We start from the raw sequence: 22,174 nt of genomic DNA, 5'->3' as shown, positions 1-22,174 counted from the left end.
TGGACCACTCTATTGCGCATCACCACGGCCTCATCTGCTGAATGGTGGTAGTCCAAGCCACCCGAGCGAAGAAAAACAGGAAGATGTGAAGGCGCCATCTCTATTAAAAATCTAGATTTTTGTTTCGGACACTAGGGCCCATTAGCGGATGGCAACTTCGGACGTCAATCGGCATTCCGTTTTGTTGCGAGCTGGTGTCGTAGGTTGGAAGGATTGCGCCTTTCCGACTCGTGTACTTACTGATGCAAGTAATGTTAAAAATAAACAGTGTTTGTACAATATTTGAAGCAGTTGGCAAAAATCGACTGCGAAGAAATACGAAAACAAAAATGGCACACAGTTCATGTACAATTAATCTCCGAATTTTATCGTGAAAGATCAAGGCTTTTGTACATCCTCAGCGAACTCATTGAGTGATGTTCAACAAAAACACCTTGAGAGTTGGTTTTCGGATGAACTTTCAACGGTTCCTACAATTTTGGAATCGTTTATGCTGATTTAGTAAATCCGAAGCAGTATTGAACCCAGATTTACAACAAAAAATCCTTTGTGTAGCGTTTGAGTTGGAAATTGTTTTACCTGATTTTGTACTAATCACATGATAAAACAGTAATAGTAATTGAGCCTAATACCTTGGACAGACATCTGATTCTACTGTGATTCCCGTACCATTTTTTTGTATATACGTTTAGAAATTTGGGGCTGTACGTACAATACTGGAATTACACTGCCCGCCGAAATTCCACAGCTGGATCTGAAAACACTTCACATGATATTCCGGGTGCTGAAGTCTTTCAAGACGATTAAGACAACCCGGCATCAGCCGAATCTATCTATTCGCGATACGGCGAATATTTCCTTCTAGTTTGTCAAAAACAAACAAAGCGACGTGCCCCGTCTTCAATGCCCGGAAAGCACCGGAACAATAATCAAAATAGGATGGCCAAAACCCGTGCCCTCGAACTGACGAATCCAGTGGTACTTCAAACGGAAAAAAAATCATCCGAACGAGTGCCTTCTGAAGGGCCACTTACGGCCACCTTTCCTGCGGTCTCACGGTCGGTGTAGGACTGGCGAGACAAAGTTCTACGGGTCAGCTGAGCAAAAAACCTAAGGATAATGTTCAGGGTGTACCTTAAAAGTATTGGGAAAATCTGACTAAAATAGAATTTTAGTAATCATTTTTGTGTGGCCCACTTCTTTAGGAATCTAATCTTTGTTTGATCCCAATATTCTTTGATTAGTAATGGGCTTCCTTAGACGAGCGGTAAGAATCGTGGCTGCAAGGCAAGACTTAATTGGGTTCGATTCCCTATCCAGACAAAGAAATTATCGGGTCTGAAATTTTCTCGACATCACTAAATATAAGAGTATGACCGTGTTAGCTTCGTGATACACGAATACAAAAATTGTATTTTCTGAAAACATCGTAGTTAACAACGTCGGAAGTCCTTAATGAACACAAAGCAACAATATCCCTGTAATAGATGTAGCGCCAATAGAGGAGCAAAAGAGCTTACTGATTATACTGTTTGCTGATTATAACGACAATCAACTATTATTTATTTTTGTCTAGTAATCGTTTGCATTTTGCAAACAACTCTTACACAAGAAAGAGTGTAACTGCATTGATCGATCTGCCTTCGTCGATTTTCCCTTTCGTTAATGTTGAGTCATTGGATCACAAATTGTAACCATGATTGTTGCTTCTGGAACAAAATGCAATCAAGCATTAACACACCAAATCAACAAAAGATCTTCGGCAATCTGCCGTATTTCACTGCATTGATCGAGATAGGAGAACATTGACGAATCGAAATCGATCTACGCAGTTACACTGTCATGATACTAAACTTTTTCCCCGTTTTGCATTATTTAGATGCCAATTACAATGTTTGTGACTATGTAACTGAGAAAACAAAGAGTAACTAACAAATTTGGTTTGAGAATACCTAAAACTACAGTAGCTGTGATGCTTGTTGATACATTGTGTTTGACATTAGTAATTATTGTCATTATAAACAAAGCTTTACTAAACGTTTTATCGAATAATTTTGTTTGCCACTTATACCTTCTGGCTCCTATTTTCATCAACTATAAGCTATCTTGCACATTTGTTAAACCATGTGAATCAAACTGCATAACTGTCACCGAGACCAGACTACTACAAAATCGTGTTATAATAACATAAGGCAGCTCATCTGTGTACGATAACGATTCCTATTCATAGTTATTGTTCAACACTATCTTATCTGCCCGTCGTTCCACTTAACGCAGCGCCATCCCGAGTAGAAGAAAATTACAAACGAAAATCAATTTTTGCCATATGGCCATAATTACCATTTTAATAAATTCGATGTGTTGATTGCATGAAATGATATCCAAAATAAAAGTCGAACTCCATTATTCGGAAGATTAAAAAAAACTGTTTCAGGCAACTGAGTAGAAGTAACTTGTTTCATTGTGTTTCGAGAATTGGAACATTTTTTTAGTGAAAATCGAACGTCAAATAATCTAAAATTCTACTTATTTGAAAGTGAAAATATTATTTTATTGACTTGTCATTAACTTCAAGACGGGATATTGCAAAGGCTGACAAAGAAATCGCATTCGATCAAGTGAAAGGTTTTTCTGGTCTGGGATGTTTGTGTGGTTAACCCTAACCCCTGGTGGTTATCAGCCAGTATTGTGGCCTGATAAGATAACAAAGCCCGATAACAAAAGACTGCAACCAATTCAACTATGATCCCGCTCGTTAAATGATTACAGAGTCGCTCGCTCACAATGAGTCAGTGGCTTATCCGCTTGTTCCACTCGCACCATGACTTTTTCACATCACATACACACATACGCGCATTTTATAGCAATCGTTTCTGCAAAGTAACATATTCTCGCTTATAAATCCTATATCGTGTGGCATGTGGTAACAACGTTGGCTTATTATGTTCGTTTCCTGTGTTCACGCTAGATAGAGCCCCCGAGGTGCTTCACTCCCACTAAATCCCATTTGGTTGTTCTTTTTCTTTCTGTTAGCTGTACCATGTTTTCCATGTCTTCTCCTCGTTCATTCGTTCGTTCAACCATTAGCTTCCACTTGGTTGCTTTGTCCGTATCTCCAACAAATCCACATAAACAGTCCGTAATCCTCGTACACATAATTTTCTTCACTCTTCTTTGATCTTGTGTTCTTCGCTTTCAAAATTCCACTTTGTTGTTGAAGGTTTGTGGTTTTTTTTTATTTTCTACTAGCTCTTTTCGATTTGATTTCTTCTTTACGTACAGATGCCGTCTTCAACGGTGGCGACGGCGATATTCACGGCCTACTACGTATATTTATTTATTTTTTTACATTTTCTCTACCTCTCTTGTGTATACTTTTTTCTCGCATCGCGTTTTCGATGAATCGATGTGTTTTCCCCGCGCAACACTTGCAGCAACCCAGAGCATGACACAAGTCATCACTATAGCAGCGGGAGTGCTGCTGTTGCTATATTTGCTCTTTGTTATAGCTGTAGACCCGCCGTTCGCCAAACTCGTCAAGGCAGTTCGCGAACGTTCACTCCAAATAAATGACGACAAAAAAGCTTAACTGTGAGTGATAAAGGGGAAACAAATTGCACAACAAATAAAAAGCAGCAAAACACATACGGTCATACGATAGTCACAAGGTGCCGTTGACGTTTTGCAAGCGAAATATCATCAATCGAAAACAGTTTCGTACGCGACACTCTGCTAACAAGTTAGGCGACACTTCGTAGAATGAGGTCGTCTTAGTTGTTATCTATCGAACGAACGCATACACCCAACCAGGTATATAAATGAACAAAGGCAGTGAACTACGTAGATCACAGCCGATTTGCCGTTCGCCCGTGACTACAGATTACGGATTCGAACAGTGGCAGCTGACTATTCGTCATTTGTCATACACTTGCTACGCATTAATCACAATATCTTCACCGTCTAATCAGCAGTTCAGCGCCAACTGACGTGGTTCGTTAACTCTGCTTGTTCGGGTGGAAAAACTCACATGATAATCTTGTGAACGCTTCTTCCCATAATCTTGTGAACTTAAGCTTGCCACTTCATTGGCTTTAATGGGAACTATTTCTACCCCGACGTATAACACAACACGAAACATGGGCGGATTCACTTACTTTTGCTTCTTTCCTATCGATTACTGCTTCCTAGCTTACTGGCTGTATTCGTCGTCGTCGTAGTTATTCACTGCGAACTCGAGCGCTTCCTCAATTAAGAGCAATCCGAGTAGACTGCTATGCTTCTTGCATCGATTTCACTTCCACCAAAGGCCTTCTATACTATATCCACTTCTTCTGGCTCCACTCTCGTATAGATACGTGTATATCTCTTTTTCATGAACTACTTTTCCTTGCCAGAAAGCACACAAAAGAAAAATCTTGGCACGTTAGCCACTGCGACGAACACTGTGCACAAACACACACACCGTTTCACTGTCTATTCACCAATACACGCACGCGTGTCCACGTTCCTGAGTATAATCTTATTTTCTGCCTACTGGGAGGGATCCACTGCTACTGCTGCTGCTGCTGCTACTCCAGAAGATGCTTACCGTCGTAGAGTTGAATTCGAACTGAACTTGCACTGGCCGCTGACAGGTTTCACGATTGCCTTCTATCTCTTTTCTGACTACCCATAATACGTTCTCTCGCATCCGCGCAATCTCTCTCAATTGTACGTTCTCTCTTTATCTTTTTCTACCATCGCATCGTTACTAGATTCACACAAAAAATACTGTCAATCAGAATTCCATTATCATATTTTCAGTAGCTATCGATTAAAATGCTTAGTCAATAAAATGTAATTACTTCCAATGAAAATGTCACCTGATGCATTGAAAAATATCATGACTGTAGTTTGACAGTCATAAATACGTCAGACCATGACAACTGCGACATTTTTCTTTGTTCCAACTACTGAACGAACCCGTCTGCATAATAATAACTCTCGTCACGAATCGACCGTCGTTCGTACATCGGCTTTAATGTTTGTTATTATCTTTTATTTTTCCTTCACTTCCTCTTCCAAAGGCTCTGAATAATCGAGCAATCATCGTCTTCTCTCCGACCCAGTGTTGCCACAAGTACAGATTTATCTGGAAAGGTACAGATTTTTTAACAAATTTTGGTACAGATTCTGTACGGTACAGATTACAGATTTTTACCAAAAAGTACAGATTGGTACAGATTTTTAACAAAGCATTAGAAAAGTAAATTTCTCCGACGATAGGAATGGTTGCAATTTTCAATTGAGATTTTTCCAGATGTGAACAGTAGGTAAGTTATCACCGACTATAACTTCTCATCAAACTATAATAAACACAAAATTATCGTTCGAATATAAACCATATTAATACCAACTAAATGTCAACACTGTTCGATGATTAAGTTAATTTTTACTTAACTTTCGGATAATTTATTGGGAGTTGAATTGTGTATTTTTGGATTTATTGATCGAATCGTATCAGCCGAAAACTAAATAAAAGTTTATTTAATCATCATACAACGTTCTGTGAAATTGTTCTGTAGCATACCAACTGCCGTTTTTTCCAATTCTTAGCTAAATCGAGCAATCAGAACCAATTTCCAGATCGAATAAGTGACGGAGGTGTAATTTCCTATATATTTTGGCTGAAATCCCCATACAAACTTCAAATCAAATGCGCCAACTTATGCAACAAGCGATTGAGTTGAAATTTTGAGAGGTTGATTTTCTCACCCAAAGACACAATCCTGGGGGGTGCCCCGTGGAATTCGACAACTTTTTGTTTCCTGGACCAGTCTAGTCAACAGAACCGTTAAATATTGTTTCGTGTTATGGCTCTGCGATAGGAAGAAAAATTAGTTCAAAACATAACACTAACGAAAAATGCTTGAAACTAATATACGATTTTCATTTGCTGGCGAGTTTTTATTAATTCATAATTCAAACTTACATCGCGTGTGAGTGTTCATCAGCCTTGATTTATATAAAACAAAATCTTTCCAATCTTTGCTCTGTTATAAAACAAATGTTTAGAAATGCAAGTCAAAACGAGGAGTTTGTATTCTATTTAGTTTTAATGTGATATAAAACTATCGTTAGTTAAAAAGTGGCAAAATAATATCAACTCATCCCTAGTATTACTGATAGTTCTATCATGGTTTTATAGCATACTTGAAGAGTAAATCGCTATCTCCAAAAGCATTATAAATCATAATTATTACTTGGGATGCAGGAAAAAATATTGAAAATTAAACGACATGTAAAATAGTATCTAATGTTGAAAATATGAAGTAAAATTACTGGAAGTTACTATTTTACAGGTAACCAAAGAATATGTTAACTACAACTTATTGCAATACGTTTTCATAAGAAATCACTGAATTTCATAAAAATGCTTTTCCACGAATGAATTGATTTGCATAGCTTAATTGACTTATAATTTTTGTATATTTATGGGTAATTTTCCATATTGTCTGGTACAGATTTTTGTACAAATTTTTGAATATTTTGGTACAGATGAAAAAGATTTTTGAGGCCATGGTACAGATAAAAATGTGGCAACACTGCTCCGACCAACTATTTACGTTGTTTCTCAACTTCGATCGAAGGGGAGAAACTTTTGCTCTCTCACGTTAGAGACATTCGCACACACTGAAACACAGAGCACGGACGACGATGAGCCAGCACAAACTGAACCAATCTAATAAATCCTCGTCTCGTAATTGAGCAAGCCATAATCATAACGTAAACATTGTCATAACAGCCTCAGCAGTCTCAACATTCGGACTAACACTAGCAACCAAATGTCGCGGATTAGCGACTGCCCAACCAACACAACGACACTGACCCAGTCGATTAGTTGGTTGCTCCTCCGCAGTGAGCTTAGACGGGCTCTCCAGCCTACTACATACAAGTTGCTTCCACATCAGTTCAGTTCAAAGTGGAACGGAAACCACAGGATGCTACATTTTCCCTATTACGGTTTGGTGGATGGACGGTCAAACCCGAGCCAGCACAGCTTTAAGCTTGGTGCATTATCGGCTCTGTGGCTCATTCCCCTTGACCAAGGTTGCGACTACCACCTTCTTTACATGGTCATCTGTAGCGCCGGATGTACCTTTTGGGGTTTCCGCTTTGGGATGGTTGTTTTAGGGCTACAGACGATATAGCACACTTGCTCTCATGGAGCTGGTTTTGGCTAACGGCTACCGTATCGAATACGTCTTCACAAAAATCGATGACAGTTTATTTTTAAAATACGTAAGCTGAAAACTTTTATTGTGTTGCAAATGTACAAATGCAAACACCGTTACATAAAAAGCAATCCATAGAATATTTCGAAATTTTATAACTAGGGTAACGAGAAGTAATGTTAGCCTAAGATGTATCACGCAAATTAATTAATAATCATCGTTTTGTAGAGAGATATTCATCACTGCTTCTTTAAAAAAGTGTATCAAGCATATTCTAGTTACTTTACGATTCATGTACTTTGGGATAAATCAGCAGCTACGTGCCAATTTGATATCCCTCCGCGATTATCACTCCACTTCACTTCTTCTCATAGCGTTATCACAAACAAGTTTACAAACACTTTTCCGCACAGGAGCTACCCAGAAATATCGACGAGATGCTTATGATGAAACTTCACTTTTTGAAATTAGTTTTTTTAAGGTTTATTTATGTGTTTTATTTTAAAATTAGTCACTTTTTTTGTTTAATATTAATCTGGGAGAGAAATACTACTTTTTTTATTTACTACTTTTTTTATTTAATATTAATCTGGGCATAAGCATTAGCATAGCATTAGCATTGTTACGGTGTAATTCGTAGATTGGACACTAGTGATACTCATGTTTTACTTTTGAGATCCTTATCTAGAATGCTATCAGAAATCAAGAAGGGAAGTGGTCCTTGATTCCAGTCTTAAACAAAAATAACAAAAGCATGACGATTACTACTCCTGGCCACGCCCATCTTCACCGTAACTAGGGAGAGGAAGGAAGTGTTGGTGTGATACTTACTTAACGAGAGGCCACCGACTTAGCGACACCCTCATAAGTACCACGGAGTTGGATAATGAGGAAGGTATTCGTTGGGTCAGGATTTGCCTGTAGCTGGCAATGTAACCGTGGTAGATCTTACCCCGTAACACACCACGTAAAGGTGTCTACCCAGCATTACGGGTCATTTTATTTAATATTAATCTGGGAGAGAAATACTAAAAAATGATCGCAAATCGAATGTAAACACCGGTAGCAGCTCAGTCCATTCTGTTCAATTTGATGGAAGTCCTACGATTGTTTGGGCTGATTTGGAGTGGCCTTTTCAGGTTTGTATGAGGGTTGGTATGGAGTAAGAAGGCTGAATTTTTTATTATATTATACTGACTGTGGCGCTTCCATACTGAGCGCTGGCAAGGGGAGAGTCTATATGACTTGGAGTAATATTCAGGATATTTCACTCAACTTACTTGATACTTGATAGGCTACAGCTCTTCGATGAACCTACGCCAAATGGAGTATCCTTCTCCACTGGACTCGATCCTGGGCCAATCGCTTCCAGTCGCCCTGAACATTGAGCGCCCTCAGGTCCTCTTCAACTGCAAAAAGCCATCGTGTACGCGGCCTTCCACGAAGCCTGCGGCCTTTTCCGGATTCTCTACTAAATATTACCTTCGCTTGACGTTCTTCCGGCATACCAACAACGTGACCAGCCCACCGTGATAAAAGTACCGCTTCTTTGTTCACCAGCTCTCCTAATCGCTCCCTCGAGCGCTATACTGAACAATAGATTCGAGAGTGCGTCACCCTGCTTTAATCCATCTAATGTAACAAATGACGTCGATATTTCATCCGCAACCCTTACACTTGATTTCGATTCGTCCAACGTTATACAAATCAGCCGTATCAGTTTCGCTGGAAAACCATGTTCAAGCATAATTTGCCACAATTCATTCCGTTTTACTGAATCGTACGCCGCCTTGAAATCAATAAATACATGATGTGTCTGCAAATTGTACTCCCGGAATTTATCAAGGATTTGTCTCAGGGTAAACATTTGATCCGTCGTTGATCGACCCTCACGAAAACCTGCTTGGTATTCGCCGACGAAGGACTCTTCAAGCGGTCTCAATCTGTTGAACAGAATACGGGACATAATTTTGTACGCCGAATTAAGGAGGATTATTCCTCGGTAATTGGCGCACTCCAGTCTGTGCCCTTTCTTAAAGAGAGGGCAAATGAGGCCGTCCAACCAGCTAGCAGGCATTTCCTCGTCTTCCCATATTTTCGACATAATATGGAGCAGAACTTTATAAAGCTGCTCACTGCCATGTTTGAGAAATTCAGCCGGGAGCAGGTCCTCCCCCGCAGCCTTATTGTTTTTCAGCTCTTTAACAGCTTTTTTAACCTCATCTAGTGTAGGCGACTCCACAGCTTGTCCATCGTCGCTAATATTTATTCTGATCACCGATGCACCGTCACTTCCACTATTCAACAAAGTCTCGAAGTGTTGCTTCCACTTCGGTTTTATCTGTCAGCCACTTCGGTTTTATCTGTCAACAAATTCCCTTGTTGTTCGTTTCACATGACGAGAGATGGCGCTGTCTTTCTTCGCACGCCATTGACAGACTCATAGAACCTCCGCATATCGTTCTGATCAACTTTTTTCCTGCGCCTCGCTAATCACTTGTTCTTCATATTCTTTCTTCTTCCTGCGGCAGGTTCGTTTTTCGGCTGCTCTTGTTTCCTTGTACCGATCTCTATTCGATCGGATACCCGGCACCAACATCCGGCTTCTAGCAACGTTCTTCTCGTCTGTCACTTTCTGACACTCCACATCGAACCAACCCGTCCTGGGTCGCCTCTGTGCAGTGCCTACCACTTCTCGTGCTGTTGTGCTCACCGCTCCATGGATCGACTCCCATAGATCGTTGATGTTGTCGCTAACGTTGATTGCACTTATCCGTTCGTCAAGCTTCTGGCGGTACTCAGCCGATACTCCTTCCGCCGACAATCGCTGGATATTGTAACGCATCGTTCGCTGTGATCTTTCGTTCGATTCACTCAACAGGGATCATATATTGATTGATCGTTTCAATATTTTTTATCAGTTGCGAATCAGGTTGGGAATCTTTGGTCATGGTCATTAAAATTCTCAGAGGGCATCACTGAAACTTGCAGTGCAACATAGTACCCTGAATTTGTCTTTGCTGTCTTTCACACAGCAGCATAGTCGCATGTTTAGTAGTTATGCGAATAGCAGGGCTGGTAGCGATTGATGCCGCTCAAAATAGTGACTTTAGTGACCAAAGCTGACGAGGACCAAATAGTGACTTTCAGTTGCAAAGTGATGAACTTGCAAGTTCGATGAGGTGAAATCAAGCGTTGTTAGGACGAAGGAGAATCATTTTTTCGTAATATGTGGCGAAGACGTCTTCCACTCACCACTCTTTTCACTTAGAACGAACTCAGAAGAGAAACGAAAATCATACACGCTAACTTTTATCTACTCAGTGACTAAGTAAAATTGTATTGCCCCCTCTTTTAATCTCACGGAATGAATTCCTTAACTAGGTGGTTGGAGCTTCTTGTAGTTGCATTAAACATTTAATATTAAAATAATTATGAAACAATTGAATATTCACTACATATAGACACAACGTATACACATCTTGTGTATACGACATAAGTACAACTAAGTTGTGTATACGTTGTGTCTATGTGGAGTGAATATTGTCTTATGATTAATTTTAATATCAAATGTTTAATGCAACTACAAGAAGCTCCAATCACCCAGTTAAGGCATTCATACTGTATGTAACGAGCTTATCACTTGAAAAAGGTCCAATACACGGGACCGAATCGTCGGGATATGCCAAACTAGCCATCTTAATTAAATTACATATACTGAGAAAGCCAACATCAAAAAATCCATTCTACCAGTCGCAATCTCCTACACTACTCAATAAATATTTTCTGAAGCAAACCCTTCATTTACTCTGTGAAATCTACAAATAATAAGCCGCTTGAGAACAATTTATATTTTCTTGAATTTTTTCGCCAATTTTTTGTATAGATGACTAATGAGGGATCAAGTCTCCTCATATTGAGGCAACAACTCAAAATCTAAATATTCCGAAATTGTGGTGGAATGTTGGCATATTTATCAATAAGGATCATTTAGCATATTTATTACTTTGTGCTGTGAAAAAATGATAGAATTTGTCATTATTGGGAGAAGTTGTTCAAATTTTGCGTAGTCACTAAAAACATCTTTAGGAGGGACAAAACACAGTAAATAATAGACTAAATAAGGTTGTTAATCAACAAAATAACTGGCCACATAATGATCATTTGTCTAGAGAATCTATTATAAAAATACTCTATAACATTACTACTTTAGTTCTTCTTTAAGTTAAAAGAAATCGAAATCGGCAGGTCTCCTGCTTGCATGACTGTATACCAATTGTGACGTAAAACACCTTCAATCAGCTACTGGTGAAATGCCAATAAGATCGACGAGTTAAATGGCTGGCGAAGTTCCAGAGCGATCATTTTCCAAGATCGGTAATTTCATTTCCGCCATGAACAAAGCACCCTCCGACGGATACATATTACGTATGATAAATAAATAACAATAAAGCTTTATTTAAAAAAAATCTTAGTGAAAAGTTTCAAAATAGTTGAAAATAGTTACTTTTCGCGAGAAAAAGTGACTTTAGTGACTTAAGGTCGAAAAAAAAGACTACATATTTAGTGACTTGCCCGAAAAAAAAGTGACCAAGTCACTAAAAAGTGACCCGCTACCAGGCCTGGAATAGATTACAGATTATTAGAACGATTAATTAAGATGTGGTTTACATAGAGTGAAGTCTCTGGAGTGTCGCTTTTAGCCATGTGGGTTCTCCTTTCGTTGGCGCCTAGTGAGGAGGCGGAAAAATTCGTTTCCTGATACGCACAAACTGAAAACGGTCTGTGTACAGTCAATTTTTTACCAAATCGGCTCAGGTTTTCGGAGGACACTCAGGGCATGGGGTGGAGTCGAGTGGGCGTGGTGGCGTATGGGCGATTTTTGGGCTACCCTAATAATAATTTATGTAGTAATAAATAAATACAACACCAATACTACTGCAGTAAATAAATGCATCAATACTAAATTACCACAGTTTTGCTAAATTTTTGGGACAATATTTGGAGCACTCGTTGTCAAATTACGGCTTATGATTTTCATTCGGAGCAGCACATTATAATTGGCTACCCTACGTCTTTTACAAACGATTTATAGCCCAACCATTCATGAACTGAAAAGGCATCGACCACCAGAGCAAATATTAGGAAAATTTGCCGAATAGAAGTGCATTCCGCTCGAGACTTTTGGTGGCTTAAATAAGAGATTGTGTATTTTTTTTTTATTGTTTTTGACTACTTGGCGTAATAACCAAAAGTAAGCAAGTCGTATGGTGACATAATTTTGGTTAGGGCTTCAATATATGAAGATTTACAACAATAAATGTGCTCAACCACAGCATATTAGGCTAAGGTTTGAGCCTTGTACCCTATCATTTGTTCAAGTCGAGAATTGAAACAGAGCCTTCGATATGCGTCAACATCAACTGGAATGCAGTTCAAACAAAAAATACGAATTGATAGAGTTCTTTAGAGAAATTTTTGAGGTCACATTGATCACAATATCTACTTGAGTTTGAGAGTAAGCCTCATAGCATATTGTCGCTCTGTAGCATCAGATGATACGCCACGTATTTCGTACATAAAACACGCTAAACTATTTAATTTACAGGGTGTCTACTCATATGTAAAAATAAAATTCCCTGATTTTTCCAGGTTTTTTCCAGGTATTTTACATTAATTTCCAGGCCAAAACAAACGTGCCACATATAAATTTTAACAGCAAAATGATCAATTCAAAAAAATAAATGTTGCGAAAAATATTATTTTAAAGAATATTTTGGTGGCATCACAAAACAATGTTGTGAATTACTTAAGAAATTAAGAAGAATTCCTTCGCAACTTCACCCAGAAATTCTTTCAGCCATTCAATCAAAATTCCTTCAGGAATCACATAGGAAATTCCTCCAGGTATTCCTTTGAAAATTTCTCCATAGATTCCATCGGAATTTTGAGAATTGCTTCAGAACTTCCTCCAGGATTTAATTTGCTAATTTCTTTGCTAACATTTTTGAAAACACATCGAAAATTCCTTTAGAGATGTATTTGGCGATTCCTTTACGTTTTTTAAATTCCTTTAGGTGTTTGTTCGAAAATGTTCGAAAAATCCCTCTGAAATACCGTTATAAAATACTTCGCAGATTTCTTCAGATATTCTTCTGAATTTTTTTTAGGAAATTCTTTGGAAACTTAGTTAAGAATTCTATCGGAAATCTCTTTGAATTTTATTTCAGCAATTTTTTTAAAGAAACTTAAGAAAACTTCTTAAAGAAATGTTCCGGAAATATGTTTGGGAATTTCTTCAGGAAATCCTTCAAAACTTCTTACGAAAAATCCTTCAGGAAATGTGTTGATGCAAAAATATTAGATTGCTGGGTCCATGACGTTAGGCATAATAGGGCACTGCACGGACTGCTTTGTCTCTTTCTCGCTGCAAAGAAATTAGAAAACAACAAGGCCAGTAAACGTCAAAATTTCCGTGCAGTGCCCTGTACCTTATTTATGTCGTGGGCTGTTCGCGTCATCAACATCTAGTTTGTGACAAACATCAAAGATGGCAAGAAGCAACAAGATACCCGACTTCTATTCGCGAAGTCGAAGCAAAATTCTTCACACAAACAATGACAGTTCTTTATGGGTTTTTACAGTAGAGCGACAGAGAGGAGGAGATGACGGCCATGTTTCACTCAAACTCTGACAGATAGCAATGGGATTTCCCATAGGAGGGAAGAGCAGAATTTGCTTCGACTTCGCGAATGATTTTACGGACACACGATAAGCGCCGCAAGTGAACAAAAACCGAACTAGTACACTGTAAATTTTAATCGATCATCTTTTGAAAAAATGTCAATAAAACAAAACAATAACAGCTGAGCCATTACACCATGCAAACAACTCACACAAGGCGATGGCCAAAAACAGTTTCTTTAAAAGTGAACTGGCAAGCTCTTATTTTCCAATCTTATTTTTATTTAATGAAGTGCGTATATTAAATTATGTTTAAGGATGTAAGACCCTGGACCGAGTTTTGTCAAAACCGGGTATCAATAAGAGCAGTCAAATCTGCTCGAAGCACTTCGCCAACTCTGCTTTTACAAATTACAGAAACAAATCTCAAGGGTACGATTATAAGCTATTGAATCCATTTTAGCTTAAGGCATTTCGCAGCTCCATCGCATTTCCCGGCTAATCATGCAGCAGTAATATAAAATCCGATGGAAATATGTGTTTCATCGAACGAAGAAGCAAAACTAGTTTGTGAAGTAAATATTTGAAAAAATTACAAATATTATTATTGTGGTTTTATTTTCCACACGAAGTCTAACCAAAAATAGAATAATTGATAATCACAAGAAATTTTATACAGTAGTTCGTTCGATAACTGCAAAATGTTTACTTTTCAGTTAACGAATGCCGTTCGATAACTGCAACGCATTCTAGACGTCAAACGGTCGTCAATCGACGTCAGATGCAATAAAAGTGCATCTAAATGTGCAGCGCAATGCAGTTGTCATCGAGTTTGACATCAGTTTGAAGTTTAGCGGTCCGATAAATGCAAAACTGTTGCAACTATCGAATCGCAGTTAAAAAGCATTGCAGTTAAATGACTTGCAGTTATCGAACGTCTACTGTATAACATTTAAAATAATTTTTTGATTACAATATTTTTTTTTATTTTTTTTTATTTGAGAAAAAATATGTTGAAAGAAAAAAAAAATTCTTTTTGGTTTAAAAATATTTGTTGTACAAACAAAAAAAAATATTGTAAATTTAACAATTTTTATTTTGAGTGCTGTTTTGGAACATTGTAGAAACAACAATATTTTTCGTCTAATCAAATCTGATTTTTTTATTGAATTCAACAAATAAAATAATAAGCAGGGGAACAATAGTTATTTTTGTTGTTTTTATACATAATATCATTGAGTTTAAAAAACATTTCTTTGTATTAATTTATACTGGATTGCAGTAGAAACAACAATGAAATTTTTTGAATTAAATATATTTCAGTTTTGATTTTAAAAATAAAATATTTGAGTTTAAAAAAAATATTCAATAAATTTATTTTTTAGTTCAAAAAGGTAGATTTTCTCTGCGTGTACAAAAAATTGTCCGGAAATGCGTTTTGAAATTCCTCCGGGAATTCTTTTCGATTTTTATCTACGAAATTCCTCCAGAAATAATTTAGAAAATTGCTAATCATTCTTATGTACACTCTTTTAGTGATTTCTTTGAATAAATCCTTGGAAAACGGATCCCGAAATTCTTTCGGTAGTTCCTTCAGGAGTTGCTTTGAAAAATCCTAACTAATTTAGTATTTTTTAATAAATTCCTAAAGAATTTCCGAGGGAATAATCAAAAGAATTTACAAAGCAATCCTTAATTGATTTCCCGAATAAACTCCTAGATTTCACCAACAATAGCTTAGTAAATACTCCAGGAATTCTTTAGTTGGCAAAACGTTTTTTGCAGAACAACGATCCATTAACGTTCACTACATTTTCAATAGGTTTGATTGGGATATTTATTCAAATATTTTCAAGGATTTTTTCATCTTTTGAGAGAATTTCACTCATGATCACGCGTGTATTTAAATTTCCCTGATTATGTCAGGAATTCCCTGATAATTCCAGGTATTTTCCAGGTGGGGAGAAATTCCCTGATAATTCCAGGTTTTCCAGGTTTTTTCAGGTAGTAGACACCCTGATTTAGTATCAAACTAAGCTGTTCAAATTAATGTAACTAGTATGCCTAATATGGTCACCACCGATTCAAAGATATCCACGAGCAGAACGTGGAGTTGGATTTATGGTTATCGGGAGGCAGATAAAGCGAGTTATCTGGTGGAAGCCGAGATGTAAAAATCGTTATTGGGTATGTAAATGCGTATATTGGGAGATGAAGCTTCTTTCGCCCTGTCATTGGTACGGAACGCCTTCATTTCGCTACCAACTGTAATAGTCTACAACCTCCAACCTCTGCTGCTGCTGCTAGAGGGATGGCAATCAGTAGTCCTCATTTCGCACGATGAGCAAATCTGAGGACGTCATCAAATTGTGGGAGAATATCTATGAAACTGTGACTGCAATAGCGGAAGAAGTGTTAGGCAATGAACAGCGACGCCAACGAAATAGTTGGTTTGATGAGGAGTGCCAGCCATAGTGATGGTAGTGTGATAGCTGTAGCGCAGGAGAACATGGATAGAAACGATGTACGGAGCAGTGTTGTGCTGAATCATTATCAGACGATAATGATTGCAATTTTCATGTGAAAACTTTTCACGTGAAAACAGTAGGCGAGTTGTCGCCGGCGACAACTTCTCAAATTATGTACTCAAACGATAATAAAGACAGAATTTTCATTCAAACATTAATCTTTACTATAATCAGCTAATTGTCAACAGTCCCGTTATATCTTCTATTTTCCGTTATAGCTTCATGATAGTAAGGAAAAACTGTTCAAAATGTAACGGTAAGTGTTTCAAATCAAGATACGATTTTCAAACGATTCTTAATCGCTGGCGAGTTTTTATCACTTGATAATTTAAAAGTAAGATCGCGGGTGAGTTTGATCACCCTCGATTTTTTGAAAATTTGATTTTTTCAACCCTGGTACGGAGTTTCACCATCTGTTCATTGATGTCAAAGCAGCATATGACTGAATGAGAAGGAATGGGCTGTGGCTAATAATGTCTAAACATGGGTTTTCAGCGAAACTGATTAGGCTAATACTTGCAACGCTGAATGGCTCGAAATCAAATATTCGGATTGCACGAAATGTCAATCTCGTTTGAAGCAAAGTGAAGCTGTTTTGAATTTATTAGTAAACATTACACTCGTGGTCGCGATTAGGAGATCTGGCGTGCAGAAGAAAGGCACTATCATGCATCAAACAGTCGCATATGCTCCTGGGCTTTGCGGACGACATCGATCTCATTCTAATCGATCGCAGGGTATTAGTGGAGCGAGAATGGGCTTAACCATCAACTCTACCAAGACTAAGTACATGATTGCGGGTAGAGATAGAAGTGAAACAAGTGGAGTTGGTGCTGAAGTATTGCTTGATGGGGATGTGTTTAAAATTGTTGAAGAATTTGTTTATCTTGAAACGCTTGTAACATGTGATAATGACATTTTCCGTGAAGTGCCGTAATGGATTACGTAACCAGCTTACATCCCGCAATATGCAGTCGGAAACAGAATTTCTTCTGAATAAAACTCTGATGCTACCAGTGGCAACTTATTAGTGGCTTTCAGGATTTTTAAGCGAACAATACTCGGTGGGAAACTAGAAAATGATTTGTGGCACAAACGCGCGAATTAAGAACATTATCATACGGCTCACTTTAGTGGGATGGTCACTTAGTATGAATGTTGGAAGAAATAATAGTGAAAACAATATTCAACGGAGAGCCGGATACATGGCGACAACTTCGTGGAAGGCCACGAACACGCTGGCTGTACGCACACTCGATGGAATCGGACCTAAACGCTTAGGGAAACTGCAGGAACATTGCCCAGGGCCGACGATTTCGGAGCTCTACAATACGCCAGGTAAAGGTACACTACGCTGTAGCTAACCAGGCATCCTGGTGGGTATCTATCCATCTGTCAATCAGAGGAGTTCTCTTACATAAAAATGAGTTGACATTTTAATGCCTTCCTCGTGTTTCGCTAATCGATTCATCATTTTACAGAGAAAGTTGGATAATCAGAGGCAACGATTTGACGAGTTCTGAAGAAAACAATCAAGCTCGGACTGAACTCGATCTAAAGTGCGACGCTGCAATTAACTCAACAATTGACAGTTAGAACGCAAAAAAAAACACAAACCCAAGCAAGGTCTGATACGCTCATATAAACGTTGTAAATAAAATTAATCGGGGTTTCCTTTCGGCAATAGTTCCCAAGTAGATAAGGAAATGCACGGTAACAACTGAAAGAAAAATCGTAAAATGTCAAAATATCCTACTTAGTCTTGAAATTCTACACCTAAAGCTTTAAAAGACTTGTTATAAATACTGCGTACCCAGAGAAAGTTTTAAAAAAATCCACACTATTTTTGCAGATAGCTTCTCGTGAAAGTCGGATAAAAATTGGTCTCAGTTAGAGTTTCACGTTAGCCAATAAACACCCACCAAACAACGGTCGCGCAAAGCTTCAGCGTTTTCAACCCACATCTTTGCATTAACGCAAAGCCCTGGCCTCGCACGGCTATTCTTATCAGAAAGAGCTACTCTACCGACCCAGCACCGTCACATTCCACCCGACCACACCGCCCGTCCATTCTTTACATTCGTTGTTGACGGACAGCCAGACAGACCAGTGCACGTGTACACGGTTATTATAACAATCACCCCACACACCGTCCATCGCGCCCCGTCACACACACGCTCTATAATGACGACGAACGTCGTTGGGAACAACTTCGCAGCAGAAATTCAGTTACGTACAATCTGAGCTAACGACGACGACGTGACGATATGGCGGGGGTCTCTCCCATCGTTCACCGAGAGGAAGTTTCGTTCACGAGTAGAGTCGTCGCGAAGTTCAAATAGGCACACAAACAAGGTCGACCCCAACGACACACGGTTGAATAGTTTCGAGAACGGCTGCTACTAGCCAAGGTCCTTGCCAATATGGATGGTACTGATTTCGTGTCGCTGTTTAGACTCGAAATAGAAGCATCATTGTTTGGTACCCGTAATGATCCATTTACATGGTCCCCTGGCAAATGATTCGCCTTTGATTGGGAGAATGGACAGTCATTTCGACGCTATAATTAAAATTGTACTGCTAGGATTCAGGCTTGCCAAGAAAGAAAGGTTAATTAAAAAACCATTCATCAATCGTTTGTGGATGTTGAAGTGTAGTCAACAACTTGGTGAATTAAAAACGAGTTGGAACCTCCACAAACTGGATAACTCAAAAATACAAATCCGCCTTTTTTTGTACGACAATAACAACAGACTGCCGATATAATAATTTCTGGTTTGGTGAGAGAAAGTTGTTTAAGATAAGTTATGTGCAATCGTCACGCGTCAAGCTGAGAATTTGAAGTGAGTGAGAAACTGCAGCAGATACAAAAACCGATCGGTGATCCAACTGGCAGCCTGATACGTATACGATGGACGTCGCTAGCCGTTGTTTGGCCATGACATCTAGAATAGCGCGCTGCTCGTTGTTACGGAAGGAACTGCGGCTACATAGTTTGCCTTGTTTGCTGCTTCGTTGCCCCGGTTCGAGGTTGGCCCGGACGTGTAGCAGCAACCGACACCAGCAGGTCATGGCAACGCCACCACACAAAGGAAAACTAAGTTTTTCCTTGTGCCGGGTCAGGATGGGAATACCCGCACTCACGCCAAACTTGGAAGACGCGCACGTTGAGTGCACACAATTTTCCTTTATCGTCTGGGTTTCCTGCTGATGAATGGGGTTGGTTCCCAGGCGCGGGACTGACGCATTGCCGCCTCTAGCTCTGGTCTGACGGACGGGTGCATTCATTAACCACCAACCTCAAGCGAATCCCGTGGTGATGTAGCGGAAAACGATGCATAACGGCGCTGGTGCTCGACCGACAAACACTATAATATCGCATCCGCTGTGCAATGCTATGCGAGAGAAAAAACGTTCTAGGTTGCAAATCAATTTCCTGGAAATTCTCGCGTTCATGATGATTTTTTGACCAACATGAGGTTAGTTAAATTCTTTTTCGTTTCGTTAACATTGTACATTTTTAATTCTCAATAGCAGCATTAGGTTTTCATTATATTTTATTTCATGTTCGATTAACAGGGACAATAGGGACCTATCTTACACACATTTCTGCAGTACTTCTGCTTACATGTCCTCTAACATATAGAAAAGAGAAGGAAAACCCTAATCAATACAGCTAGCGGTAATAATGCTTTTCTCGTGCATTATAAAATATAGTATTTTGCCCTTAACTTCTAAGAACATAGTCGATCTGGCCAATTTTCAATAGGAAACAATGGGACAGGATTCCCCGTCGAATGCGATTAAATCGGTTAAGGAAAAGTGTCTCAAAAGTGAGTTTTTTCGCACATTTTTACACAGACAGACATCACCTCAATTCGTCGTGCTGAGTTGATTGGTGTATGAAAGTCGGCCCTCCAGGCCTCCTATCCAAAACTCGTCTTTGGAGTTCACATATAGCCTTTTCGTTACACTTTGGTGTAGGACAGTGGTTCTCAACCTGTGGTTCATGTACACCTGGGGGTACCTTCGCTGGCCCCAGGGGGTACCTCAAAAGATATTTTAGTTACCAGATAAAGATTGTCGCTGTCCGGAACATCTTTTGCTGGCGAGGATAGGGAAGCTAAATGTCAAAGAAGGAAAATCCATACGATTTGACAGCTTGGTACCCAACATGTTCCGGACAGCAGAACAAAGGGAACCGAAGCGACAATCGTTATCTAGCAACTAAAATATATTTTGGTACCACGGACAAAAATGCATAATGGCGGACATATAACAATTCTAATAGGAGCTTATTGATAAAGTCTTGATAATTGTGTATTTTTATTATTTCAAAACTTTGTCTTGTACATATGCAGGCCGATCAGTAAATCAAAGCCAATTGAACCCTGCCCTACTCAGCCAGAATAGTATATGAAGGGCTACGGAACCCAAGATCATACGGACGAAACCTCGATTAAGCAAATTGAAAAAATCTTCAGTGCAATACTCAGCCCGGTTTGAAAAACCCAGTCTTTTGAAAGGAGGCTTCCAAGCCTCTTGAAGAGAGGCTTCCGAGCCTCTTGAAAGGAGGCTTCCGGGACTTTATAAATGAGGCTTCCGAGCCTCTTGTAGGGAGGCTTCCGAGTCTCTTGAAAGAAGGCTTCCGAGCCTCTTGAAAGGATGCTTCCGAGCCTCTTGTAGGGAGGCTTCCCAGCCTCTTGAAAGAAGGCTTCCGAGCCTCTTGAAAGGATGCTTCCGAGCCTCTTGAAAGGAGGCTTCCCAGCCTCTTGAAAGGAGGCTCCCAGCCTCTTGAAAGGAGGCTTCCCAGCCTCTTGAAAGGAGGCTTCCCAGCCTCTTGAAAGGAGGCTTCCCAGCCTCTTGAAAGGAGGCTTCCCAGCCTCTTGAAAGGAGGCTTCCGAGCCTCTTGAAAGGAGGCTTCCGAGCCTCTTGTAAGGAGGCTTCCGAGCTTCTTGTAAGGAGGCTTCCGAGCCTCTTGAAAGGAGGCTTCCGAGCCTCTTGAACGGAGGCTTCCGAGGCCTCTTGAAAGGAGGCTTCTGAGGCCTCTTGAAAGGAGGCTTCCAGGCCTCTTGAAAGGAGGCTTCCAGGCCTCTTGAAGGAGGCTCTGAGCCTCTTGAAAGGGAGGCTGGAGCCTCTTGAAAGGAGGCTTCCAGGCCTCTTGAAGGAGGCTTCCAGGCCTCTTGAAAGGAGGCTCTGAGCCTCTTGAAAGGAGGCTCTGAGCTCTCTTGAAAGGAGGCTTGAGGCCTCTTGAAAGGAGGCTTCTGAGCCTCTTGAAAGGAGGCTTCCTGAGGCCTCTTGAAAGGAGGCTTCTGAGCCTCTTGAAAGGAGGCTTCTGAGCCTCTTGAAAGGAGGCTTCCAGGCCTCTTGAAAGGAGGCTTCTGAGGCCTCTTGAAAGGAGGCCTGAGCCTCTTGAAAGGAGGCTTGGAGCCTCTTGAAAGGAGGCCTGAGCCTCTTGAAAGGAGGCTTCCTGAGCCTCTTGAAGGAGGCCTGAGCCTCTTGAAAGGAGGCTTCCAGGCCTCTTGAAGGAGGCCTGGGCCTCTTGAAGGAGGCTTCCAGGCCTCTTGAAAGGAGGCTTCCAGGCCTCTTGAAAGGAGGCCTGAGCCTCTTGAAAGGAGGCTTCTGAGCCTCTTGAAAGGAGGCTTCTGAGCCTCTTGAAAGGAGGCTTCTGAGCCTCTTGAAGGAGGCTTCCAGGCCTCTTGAAGGGAGGCTCTGAGGCCTCTTGAAAGGAGGCCCTGAGCCTCTTGA

General features: G+C 39.8%; 1 protein-coding gene across 4 annotated transcripts in view; it reads right to left on the bottom strand.

The window, feature by feature from the left end:
* LOC134222556 (AN1-type zinc finger protein 6) overlaps positions 1-22,174 on the bottom strand; it is a 123,076-nt gene that overhangs the window by 50,774 nt on the left and 50,128 nt on the right. For 2 of the 4 annotated variants that reach the window (XM_062701732.1, XM_062701724.1), the window contains exon 1: positions 4,155-4,609. The exons of the other annotated variants lie outside the window; for them this stretch is intronic. The gene's annotated coding sequence lies outside the window, so the exon portion shown is untranslated. Of the gene's footprint in view, positions 1-4,154; positions 4,610-22,174 lie in introns of those variants that run through there. 4 annotated transcript variants of the gene reach the window in all.

This window comes from Armigeres subalbatus, chromosome 1 (assembly GCF_024139115.2).
Source record: "Armigeres subalbatus isolate Guangzhou_Male chromosome 1, GZ_Asu_2, whole genome shotgun sequence".
In the NCBI taxonomy this organism is placed as follows: domain Eukaryota; kingdom Metazoa; phylum Arthropoda; class Insecta; order Diptera; family Culicidae; genus Armigeres; species Armigeres subalbatus.
This window is presented reverse-complemented; position numbering and strand designations above follow the sequence as displayed.